The sequence below is a fragment of the Acanthochromis polyacanthus genome, chromosome 15 (genome assembly GCF_021347895.1).
Source record: "Acanthochromis polyacanthus isolate Apoly-LR-REF ecotype Palm Island chromosome 15, KAUST_Apoly_ChrSc, whole genome shotgun sequence".
Lineage (NCBI taxonomy): Eukaryota > Metazoa > Chordata > Actinopteri > Pomacentridae > Acanthochromis > Acanthochromis polyacanthus.
The window spans coordinates 38,249,658-38,261,876 of record NC_067127.1 but is presented as its reverse complement, the minus strand read 5'-3'; positions in this window follow the sequence as shown (position 1 = coordinate 38,261,876).

The window sequence follows — 12,219 nt, the reverse complement described above, 5'->3', positions numbered from 1 at the left end:
ATTCATGAACGCCGGTTATGCCTTTTAACATTGTTTACAATGCAGAGAGTAATTCTAGGTCCTTTTTCGCTTCATAAATACCTGAAAAATGACGGGCTGTTGTGCCTTTGGGTGCACAAATCGATCGGAGAAGGGATTACACATGTTTAGATTTCCCAGGAGTAGTGAAAGAATGAAACTGGGAAAATAAAGTCTGCAGAGTGGGATGGAAACCGACTTCATCATGATTTTTGTGCCAGGTTAGTCCCATGTATGTACTTTCATGTTATGATGTATGGGTGAATGACAGATAGAAAAGTTTGATGTGATTTTAGGCAGTTGTGGTTATTTTGACTTTGACCATTTTCATGCATGGAGATGCATGAAATACGGGCCGCTGAAGTTTAACGGGGTAACCCGTTAAACTTCAGCGGCTTCGACAACAGCCTCCCTGTTCATTCACATGATTTCCAATTCAACAAACAGCTGACAGTTTTCTGTTTTCCGTCCAACCTGCAGTCACTTATCAGCCTCATATGACCCGAACAGGCTCCGTGTTGTTTACCTGTTTCTGGGCTGTTAGCCGCCGTTAGCATGAGGATGTTGTTAGCCATATGCTAACAGCTGCAGCAGCGTACAGGCGGACGGGAAAATGTATTTTACTAAATTGACCGAAGCTGCAAACTTGATGATAGAAACATTATACACCCATGGAAAGCTTAGATTCTCATGAATCCGCCGGTATAAACCACTTTCAGATGTGATTACCACAGCGGGTAATATAAACACATTTATCCAACAAACAGCAAATAACGTAAACAGCAGAACTCACCTTTGAAGGCTCAAAACTAGTCACAGATGAAAATATTCAACTATAAACGGCCATGATCCAACCTTGGACATCCAGACAAAACAAGCCAGTAAATTATTTTGTCCAAAACATGTCTTGAAATCAGTAAACAATCCATAGTTTTCGTGAATGTGCACCTCACGCTGCGCGTCCCATATTGAGTGAATGGAAACAAAATGGCGTTAAATCCCCAGTTGTCGCTACTCTGATATACAGGCACTCTCGGGGAATCCAGTTCCTCCTCCACGTCAACTTGTTAGCTGGAGCCGCCGAGCTATCACTGGTCGCTGGGTAAAGTGTGCCTTATAACCCCCCACAGCTGTGAAAAGTCACCCACGAATGAGCAGCGCATTGTCCGGAGCTCCTAGCGGATGACTGGGACGTTGACAGCCAGAACAGGTGCGGTTTGTCCCAGGCAGATGAGCGGTGAGGAGCGGCAGGTGTTAGCCAAGCAGCTAGCGGGGGATAGCTAGCCAGCCGGGGAGTCTGAGCAGTCTGTGGGGAGAGCAGCCGGCGGACCCGTCGAGTTAAAGATGACAGCTCCGGTGGCTTGGTGCTTTCCGTTCGCGGTGCTCAGGCTCAGTTGGTGCTGTCCTCCGGATGCCGCCACCACATTCTGGGCTGGTTCTGGATCCGACGGAGTCTTGCGAACTCCCGCGAGATGTTAACGATGTTAACATCAGCGACAATAAAGTGTTCAAATTTGAAATTAAATCGGCGGAAATCCACGGATCCGCGGAAAATTGCCATCCCTGAAACTTGGATTTGGAGGTCAGTAGCCCAAATCAAAATATTTGGGCCCCTAACCAGCGTGTTTTTTGTCATTTTTGGTCCCCAAAATCGGTTTTTAGTCGCAAATGGCGACCTGGCGGCCGTCTAAATCGAGCGCTGACATGCTGATACTACGTCTACGACTCTAACAGCTACTTATACTACTACTGCTGCTTGTACTTTTAGTATTACTGCTTGTACAGCTATACTACAGCTACTATTAATCGTCTGGTATTTGGTTGTCCAGCTGTTAGCACGTGTTAGTGTTTTGCTAATGGCTAACTAGTTAGCTCTCATAGACTCTCAACAAGATTTAATAATAAAAAACGAGCCCAAAACTGTTCTTACCTGTGGAAAGTCATTCCAAGTTTCCTTGTCTTGATCGTCCGACGTAGTGTGCAACTGTATGCCGCACAATGAGCCGGCATTCTTCTTGTTTTAATTTTTGTGCCGTACACACCAATGGAAAACAATGAAACTTTGCCCCCACTAGCTTAGCGTCTCCGTCGGGACGCTGTTCAGAGGGGCGTGTCCTATCTACTCTTCATATCTATGCCTGTGATCAGGAACGACTATCCACCCTGGACAGGAAGTCCCGCCTAGAGCCATTTGATTGACAGCTCAGTCCATCAAGTGAAAGCATTTTATTTCTTGGTCTATTTTATTTCTTGGTGGACTGACACCAAGAAAAGGAAAAATGCAAATCAGTTTGCGATGGGCGGGGCTTCCTTTCCAGGGTGGGGAGTTGTACCTGCACACAGGCTTCTTGCCTGATCATAGACTGTATATATTCACCTTATTTTGCAGCTTCCCCAGGGTGGCGCCATATTACAGCATTTTGTCCTGTGATTTCCGCTTCAGACCGGAAGTGCAGTTCTCAACAAAAGGAACGAGCGGTGTAAGCTAACCAGCTAGCGATTTTATTTCATCAAGATGTGGAGGCTGCCATAATAACTGGGCCAAGAGGAGAGAGTTTTTCAAACAAACCTGTTTTGAACATCATGTGGAGAGATGGGAGTGTTGCGGGGCTCCTTATAATCTACATCGTTCGCCCAAAGATGAGGAGCACATGCGGCTGTGGCTGAAAGCGCTAAACCTTAAGTGCCCACCGAAGCGGCGTTATGTATGTTTGTTTCATTTTGTGGACAGAGAGCCGACAGAGGAGCACCCTTACCCTGAGAAATGGCTCGGCTATGATGCTCCAGTAAAGAAGCCACGGCGGGCTTTGAAGAGGTTGTCAGATAGGGGTGAGTGAGATATTGTTTTGCCTGACGTAAAGTTCCCATGATCCATGCTGTGATTACATTTAATGATCAGTTATGAACAATTAACTGAAACAATTTCTAAAATTACATTTTAAATTTTATTAAGATGGTGGTTTTGAACACTGTGATCAGTCTTAATGTAGCTTACATTATTTCTGGATACTTGTAAGACTTAAAGTTTGCGGCGTTGGTCAGTCTCAGTATTTTTAATTCTTGCTATTCTGTACTCATAGACTGTGTATAAAGATGGACGTAGCATCTGGCTCCAAAAATGAAGCCAACCCAGAAGTGTCAAAAACTTTCAATATCACGCCGTCCGCTAGGGTTGGCTCCAAGAAGCTTTTGCTCCATAGACCCCAATTCATTTTTGGAAAAAATAAAATTTGATAGACTGATGTTCTGCAGCTCAGTATTTTTTTCCCGTTAGTTTTCATGGTCAAAATGAGAGATCAGGTGGCCGATCTTAAAATAAATCAATACTGAATTTTAAATAAATCATTAAAGTTGGTGGAGCCAGGGGGCGTGGCTATACTTGATAGACAGCAACAGAAGCCTCTGCGGTAAAATGTGGGCGGGATAAGAGAGTCCTCAGCCAATCCTGCCCCTAGTTGCTCTCCGGTCCAGCCTGTTTGATGACGCTTTTTACATCACTGGCTCCAAAAAATCCAAAACGGCGACCAGGAAGTAGCAAAATCCGGGCTTCATTTTCTCGGCGTTGAAACCAACGGGTGACGTCACGGTTAGTTTACGCCTGTCTGTACTACTTGTCATTATGTGGACCTTAGCAACACTCACATGACCCGTGGATGTTCTGGTTGAAGTTTAATTCCTAATAAAAAAACATTTTCATTGTGTTTTTTGTAACACAGATATGACAGTCAGCGTCAAGGATGCAGAGGAGAAGGATGAGCACATTCACATGCCTCCACGTTGTGATGTGGAAACTCGGTGGGAGGATCTGTCTGTCTCTGAACACAGCTATGCAGCAAGATCATCACTCCATCTGAAGTCCTGACATCTGACATCTTTACAATATAACTGTAATAAACCTAAACATTTCTGACCTGTTTGTAAATTGTTTGTTATTAACAAATGTTATCAATGTGTTTATGTTACAAATACTTATTTTTTAAAACACTTACTGCTGTAATGACTGAGTGTGGCCTTAAGTGTAGACATCAACACAGAATTTGGTTTATAAAAGTAATGGGATTTATTTATGAAGTGAAAGATTGAGGTAAAGGAGAAAGTGCATTTTTGTAGGAGGAAAAGAGAGTTTCTGCAGGATGCTGGCTGGATTGAAGCAGAGGTGGGTTTGGTGAGCAGGTGAGGCTGGCAGACAGACAGACAGGTATGCAGTTGTCCTATCAGTCGCTTTGAGCCAAGGTTCCTCTGAGTCCCCACATTCCAGATCCGTTGTTCATCCGTGCAGGATGAGTTAGCCCACTGGACACAGCATCTTCAACCTGTCATCAGAAATGATTATTGATTAGTTTATATTTGTGATATAAAAGAGGACAATTTGAACTTTAACAGCTGTCTTCTATGAAAACTATTGCATTCTTTAATATTATGGGGTGCCGTCTGTAAAGCAGCTCATTCTGTCACATTTAGCTTCAAACCATGAAAAACAAGGGCTGTGATTTTTTTAAATGATAAATATAAATGTTAAATATGACATTAACATTTATATTTATCATTTATGTCTGACATTTAATACTTACATTAAACTATTGAAGATATTTCTAAGATGAGAAATATTGCAGTAAATGTTGTAAAAGATCACCAGAAAAAAATCACACCACTTGTTTTTCATGGTTTGAAGCTAAATGGGACAAAATGTTGCTGTTTTTTTAGCATGAGCTGCTTTACAGACGGCACCCCATATAATATGAATGAATGCAAAGTAATACAATGAATCATATTCAGCGTTTCCTCTTTAGTCACTCAGTTGTCGTGCACCACAACAGCAAGAAAACTACCACTTCTACTTCTGCTATATCCATAAAACTCTGTAATAGAGCCTTAAATGCAGTCCAAACACAATGTAAGAAATAAATAGTTCATAGTTTAAATATTTTGACGTTAGAACCACAACTTTAAGCACGTATTACATGCACAAAGCAACAAATATTACTGTCTCAAGCACCACCGTTTTTTAATAGAGAAAACTTTTCTTCAGTAATTATAATAATGATAACAATGATGGCGAAACAAGTCATGACAAAAAGAAGAGTAAGGTGTAGGACTTTTACCTTCCATAATATTGAGGCTGCATGACTGCACGACTGTCCTAATCCAGCGATGCAGCAGCATCCCGTCGTCTCCCCGCGCTGCTACTGCTAACTAGCACCCACGCCAAGTGACTCGTACTGCTGGCCTGGCTCGGGTTCACGTCTGCTTTTAAAAACATTTTAGAGCCCCTGGTGTCGCGTCTGTTGACATTTTGATGCTGTAACTTTGTGGAGCCGGCTACTCAGAAAGGGCTGACCGGAAGTGAGAAGACAAAATGCGGAACAACGAAGAATTAAAAGTGGGCAGGGTGAAATCAGGTCAGTAGCGGATGTAGCATCTGGCTCCAGAATTGAAGCCCACTTGGAAGTGTCAAAAACTTGCAATATCACGCCGTCCGCTAGGGTTGGCTCCAAAAAGCTTTTTCTCCATAGACCCCAGTTCATTTTTGGAAAAAATAAAATTTAATAGACTGATGTTCTACAGCTCAGGATTTTTTCCCGTTAGTTTTCATGGTCAAAATGAGAGATCAGGTGGCCGATCTTAAAATAAATCAATACTGAATTTTAAATAAATCGTTAAAGTTGGTGGAGCCAGGGGGCGTGGCTATACTTGATAGACAGCAACAGAAGCCTCTGCGGTAAAATGTGGGCGGGATAAGAGAGTCCTCAGCCAATCCTGCCCCTAGTTGCTCTTCGGTCCAGTCTGTTTGATGACGCTTTTTACGTCACTGGCTCCAGAAAATCCAAAATGGCGACCAGGAAGTAGCAAAATCCGGGCTTCATTTTCTCAGCGTTGAAACCAACGGGTGATGTCACGGTTAGTTTACGCCCGTCTGTGCCTGAAGTGAAGCCGTGTCACCGTGGAGCTTCGGCTGATTCTGCCATCAGACACTGAAAGGACGCTGCTAATTCGGTAAATTAATGTTTATTTTCTTATCAGTGGCAGAATAAGCCGAAGTTCAGCGGTGACATGGCTTCACTTCAGCCGTGCTGGGAGCTGGTGTCAGGCAGGACTCCTGTGTTCAGAATCCCCGCCCAGAGCAAACTGATTAGCATTTTTCCTTTTCTTGGTGGACTGAGGAAATATAAAGGGAAATAAATAAATAAATGTGGAAATATAAAGAGAAATAAATAAATGTGGAAATATAAAGAGAAATAAATAAATAAATGTGGAAATATAAAGAGAAATAAATAAATAAATAATTGGAAAAAACAGAAAAGGTAAAAGCAAAGACAAAATATTCCTTTTATTTATTTATTTATTTATTTATTTCTCTTTATTTTTCCAATTATTTATGTATTTATTTCTCTTTATATTTCCACATTTATTTATTTATTTATTTATTTTTATATTTCCACATTTATGTATTTATTTGTCTTTATATTTCCACATTTATTTATTTATATTTTGATGTGGCACTCCTGTGACTCCAGGTTATTTAGCTTTTATTCAAAGATAGAAATGTTCTGTTTGTTTTTCTGCTGTTTTTGTTTAGACTTTAGTGACTTGTTATTATATTTAGATTAACAGCACAATCTGTAAAAAACCTGGGCGTTATTTTTTGACTCTGAGCTGAATTTTATCCCACATATTAAAAACATAACAAAGATAGGTTTTTATCACCGTAGAACATAGCCAGAGTCTACCTGTTTCTCACTCAGGCCAGCAGGAGGTGCTAATGCATGCTTTTATCTCTTCTTGTTTATACTATTGTAATGCCCTGCTCTCTGGTCTTCCCAAAAAGAGTATTTTATATCTACAGTTACTGCAAAACTCAGCTGCACACGTGCTGACAAGGACCAGAGGGCGGGAGCATATTACACCAGTTTTAAAGTCCCTGCATTGGCTCCATGTCTGCTTCTGGATCGATTTTAAGGTCCTTTTATTAGTTTTTAAATGTCTTAAAGGCCTTGCGCCTTCTTATTTGTCCAATCTCCTTTTAACATATCAACCCTCACGGACCCTGAGGCCCTCTGGCAGCAGCCTTTTAATCATACCACAAGCCAGAACCAAAATCCACGGCGAGGCGTCATTTAGCCACTATGGCCCCCACCTCTGGAACAGCCTGCTGGAGAACCTCAGGACTGCAGAGACTGTGGATGTTTTTAAAGGAAGGTTAAAGACTCACCTTTTTAATCAGGCTTTTAACTGACCTTTTAAGCCTTCTTATGTTCTTATCATTACTTATTTATTATCTTATGTATTTTACTGTTTTCACTTTCCATGCTTTACTTATTTATTTATTTGTTTGTTTATTTCATTTTATTTTTTATTTTTTTTAACTCCAGTGTTTCCTCAGGGGAGTCCTCCACACTGGGGCTGTCTAGTCTGCTGCTGGGGGTGTTGTCCACGGGTCGGCTCGGCTGGTTGGGGGGCTCCCCACCTCGGTGTGGGGTCCCCGTGTCTGTCGGGGTCGGGGGGTCTGGGTGTTGTCACCTCCGGCGGGCGTGGAGCTCCTCCCAGTGTGGACGGCCCAATGGAGGCTTTTCCACAATCGTCAGTGTCATGTCATGTCTCCCTACAGCCAGTGGTAAGAGTGTGTGTGTGTGTGTGTGTGGACTGGTAATTATAGGGGTTGTGGGGACCAAATGTCCCCACAAGTTTAAACAGTGTTTTCTTGGCCATGTTGTTGTTACTGAAAAAAGTAAAAGTGCAAAAACGTTTCTTTAGGATTAGCCATTGTTTTGGTCTGGGTTAAGTTTAGAGTTAGGGTTAGGGGTTAGATATGAATGGGAGTCAATGGTAAGTCCCCACAAGGATAGAAAAACATAGTGTGTGTGTGTGTGCCTATATGGAGGGAGGATGGGATGGGTCTTTTTGTTTTTAATGTTTTTAAATGTTGTACAGCACTTTGTGTTCCATTCTTTGTATGAAAAGTGCTCTATAAATAAAGTTTGATTGACGTTTTTCTTTTTTAGCGTTTAGACATTCTGTTCATGTTGTTAATGTGTTTTTATTCAATGTGGGTTTTCATTTATTTTCTTACATTTTTGGATTGAGTTTTCCTGTCTTCTACTTTTCCCTTGAGGGGTCTCCACAGTGAATCAATTGCCTCCATCTAACCCTGTCTGCTGCATCCTCTTCTCTCACACCAACTACCTTCATGTCCTCTTTAACCACATCCATAAACCTCCTCTTTGGTCTTCCTCTAGGCCTCCTGCCTGGCAGTGGGAAACTCAGCATCCTTCTACCAATATATTCACTCTCTCTCCTCTGGACATGTCCGAACCATCTCAGTCTGGCCTCTCTGACTTTATCTCCAAAGCTTCTAACATGTGCTGTCCCTCTGATGTACTCATTCCTGATCCTATCCATCCTGGTCACTCCCAAAGAGAACCTCAGCATCTTCAGTTCTGCTACCTCCAGCTCTGCCTCCTGTCTTTTCCTCAGGGACACTGTCTCCAGACCAAACAACATGGCTGGTCTCACCACAGTTTTGTAAACCTTTCCTTTCATTTTAGCTGAAACTCTTCTATCACACATCACACCTGACACTTTTCTCCAGCCGTTCCAGCCTGCCTGTACACGCTTCTTCACCTCTTTTCCACACTCTCCATTGCTCTGGACTGTTGACCCTAAGTACTTAAAATCCTCCACCTTCTTGATCTCTTCTCCCTGTAACCTCACTCTTCCACTTGGGTCCCTCTCATTCACACACAGATACTCCGTCTTGCTGCGGCTAACCTTCATTCCTCTCCTTTCCAGGGCAAACCTCCACGCCTCTAGCTTCTCCTCCACCTGTTCCCTGCTCTCACTACAGATCACAATGTCATCTGCAAACATCATAGTCCATGGAGACTCCTGTCTAACCTCGTCTGTCATCCTGTCCATCACCATAGCAAACAAGAAGGGGCTCAGAGCTGATCCCTGATGTACTCCCACCTCCACCTTGAACTCCTCTGTTACTCCTACAGCACACCTCACCACTGTCTTACAGTCCTCATACATGTCCTGCACCACTCTAACATACTTCTCTGCCACTCCAGACTTCCTCATACAAAACCACAGTTCCTCTCTGGGCACCCTGTCAGAAGCTTTCTCCAGATCTACAAAGACACAATGCAGCTCCTTCTGACCTTTTCTGTACTTCTCTGTCAACATCCTCAAAGCAAATATTGCATCTGTTGTACTCTTTCTTGGCATGAAACCATACTGCTGCTCACAGATGTTCACCTCTGCCATTCGTCTAGCTTCAACTACTCTTTCCCATAGCTTCATCGTGTGGCTCATCAGCTTTATTCCTCTGTAGTTGCCACAACTCTGCACATCTCCCTTGTTCTTAAAGATGGGCACCAGCACACTTCTCCTCCATTCCTCGGGCATCTTCTCACTATCTAAGATCCTGTTGAACAACCCAGTCAGAAACTCTACTGCTACCTCTCTGAGACACTTCCATACCTCCACAGGTATATCATCAGGACCAAGTGCCTTTCCACTCTTCATCCTCTTCAATGCCCTCCTCACTTCATCCTTACTAATCTTTGCTACTTCCTGGTCCACAACAGTCACCTCTTCTACTCTTCGGTCTCTCTCATTTTCCTCATTCATCAACTCTTCAAAGTACTCTTTCCATCTTCCCATCACACTATTGGCACCTGTCAACACACTTCCATCCTTATCCTTTATCACCCTAACCTGCTGCACGTCCTTCCCATCTCTGTCTCTCTGCCTTGCCAACCTGTACAGATCAGTCTCTCCCTCCTTACTGTCCAACTTAGCATACAAGTCATCGTAAGTCCCTTGTTTGGCCTTTGCCACCTCTACTTTCACCTTACGCTGCATCTCCCTGTACTCCTGTCTACTCTCTTCAGTCCTCTCAGTGTCCCACTTCTTCTTAGCTAACCTCTTTCTCTGGATCCACTCCTGCACCTCCTCATTCCACCACCAAGTCTCCTTATCTCCTTTCCTTCCAGATGACACACCAAGTACTCTCTGACCTGTCTCCCTGATCACATTTGCTGTAGTTGTCCAGTCATCTGGAAGCACCTCCTGACCATCCAAAGCCTGTCTCAACTCTTTCCTGAAAGTCATACAACACTCTTCTTTTTTCAGCTTCCACCATTTGGTCCTCTGCTCTGCCTTTGCCCTCTTCATCTTCTTCACCACCAGGGTCATCCTACACACCACCATCCTATGCTGTCTGGCTACACTCTCACCTACCACTACTTTGCAGTCACTGATCTCCTTCAGATTACACCGTCTACACAAGATGTAGTCTACCTGTGTGCTCCTACCTCCACTCTTATAGGTCACCCTATGTTCCTGCTTCTTCTGGAAGAAAGTATTCACTACAGTCATTTCCATCCTTTTTGCAAAGTCAACCACCATCTGTCCTTCTGCGTTCCTCTTCTGGATACCAAACCTGCCCATGACCTCCTCATCATCTCTGTTGATTTATTTTTCCTGTGTGATCATTTTTAAAATGGAAGGAAATTTTTTTTAAACAACTGGGGACACTTGAATTCATTTTGGACATTTTTTTTTTTTTATAGCTCATATTAGACAAATTTTAACTCGTTTTTGTGACTTTTCAAAGTAAAACAGGCCTTTAAAACCCACTGGTGGGTTTTACTTTAAAAAGTCATGGAATTGAGTTGAACCTTTTGTAGAAATTCTAAAAATGTAAGTTTTGAAGAAATTTTATCTCTTATTGGACCAAATTCGACTCGTTTTGACATTTTTGTCTTGTATGACAAATTTTAACTCAATTTGGACCATTTTTTTCAATTCAATTCAATTCAATTCAATTTTATTTATATAGCGTCAATTACAGTCAAATCGTCTCAAGACGCTTTACAGAACCCATATGCCTGACCCCCAGAGCAAGCCCAAAGGAGACAGTGGCAAGGAAAAACACCCTTTTAACAGGGAAGAAACCTCGAGCAGAACCCGGCTCAAATAGGGGGGACCCATCTGCCTGCTGGCCGGGCGGGTTGAGAAGGACAGAAGAGGGCAAGGGGGAGGGATGGGAGAAGAGGGAGGGGTGAGAAAGCAAGGAAAACACAACACACATTTGAATACATGCATGACAGGATATGTGACACAGACAAAGTATAAGCTAACATTGAAAACTGACTCATAGTTTACTCTTATGATGTACGGCTCTGACATTAAACATACTCCATATATAGCTAGCAGTAAAATTCAAACAGTATGTAAGTTAGCATAACAGTATAGTGAAGGCGATGCAGAGTTGACTCGTGGAAAAAGGGAGTTGGAAGCAGAGGGCTGGAGGAAGGTCAGCAGCAGCATCCCACAGTGGACATGGTGGAGACTGGACCAGCTGGTGGAACATCAACCGCAGATCTGAAGCATCCAGCTCTGGGACCAGGGACACTCGGAGAAATAGCACAGGGGGAAACAGAGTGAATGTACTGCAATAACGGTATACATATTAAATGTAAAGGTAGATAGAGAAGGGCTCAGTGCGTCAAGAAAAGTCCCCCAGCAGCCTAGGCCTATAGCAGCATGACTAGAGGCAGAACGAAGGGACGTCCAAGAGGGGGTCAGCTGTACAATGAAGACACAAGCCGAACCTCTGTGGGTCACCCAGTCAGCCCCAACTATAAGATTTGTCAAAAAGGAACGCTTTAAGCCTGGTCTTAAAAATAGAGAGGGTGTCTGCCTCCCGAACCCAAACTGGGAGCAGGTTCCACAGGAGAGGCGCCTGATAACTGAAGGCTCTGCCTCCCATTCTACTTTTAGAAATTCTAGGAACAACAAGTAAGCCTGCAGTTTGAGAGCGAAGAGTTCTACTAGGATAATAAGGTACTATCAGATCTTTAAGATATGATGGAGATTGGTTATTAAGAGCTTTATATGTCAGAAGAAGGATTTTAAATTCTATTCTGGATTTAACAGGAAGCCAGTGAAGAGAAGCAAGTATAGGGGAAATATGATCTCTTTTGCTAACTCCTGTCAGTACTCTCGCAGCAGCGTTTTGGATCAACTGTAGATGTTTGAGAGAGCTATTTGGACAACCCGATAATAAGGAATTGCAGGAATTATTTTTAAAAAATAATTCAAGTATGAAAAGGTTCAAACTAACAGATGCAGGTTTTCCAGGTGAAATTAAATAGATCTAAATAACCAATAACTTCAGAAAATTAAATAAATTCG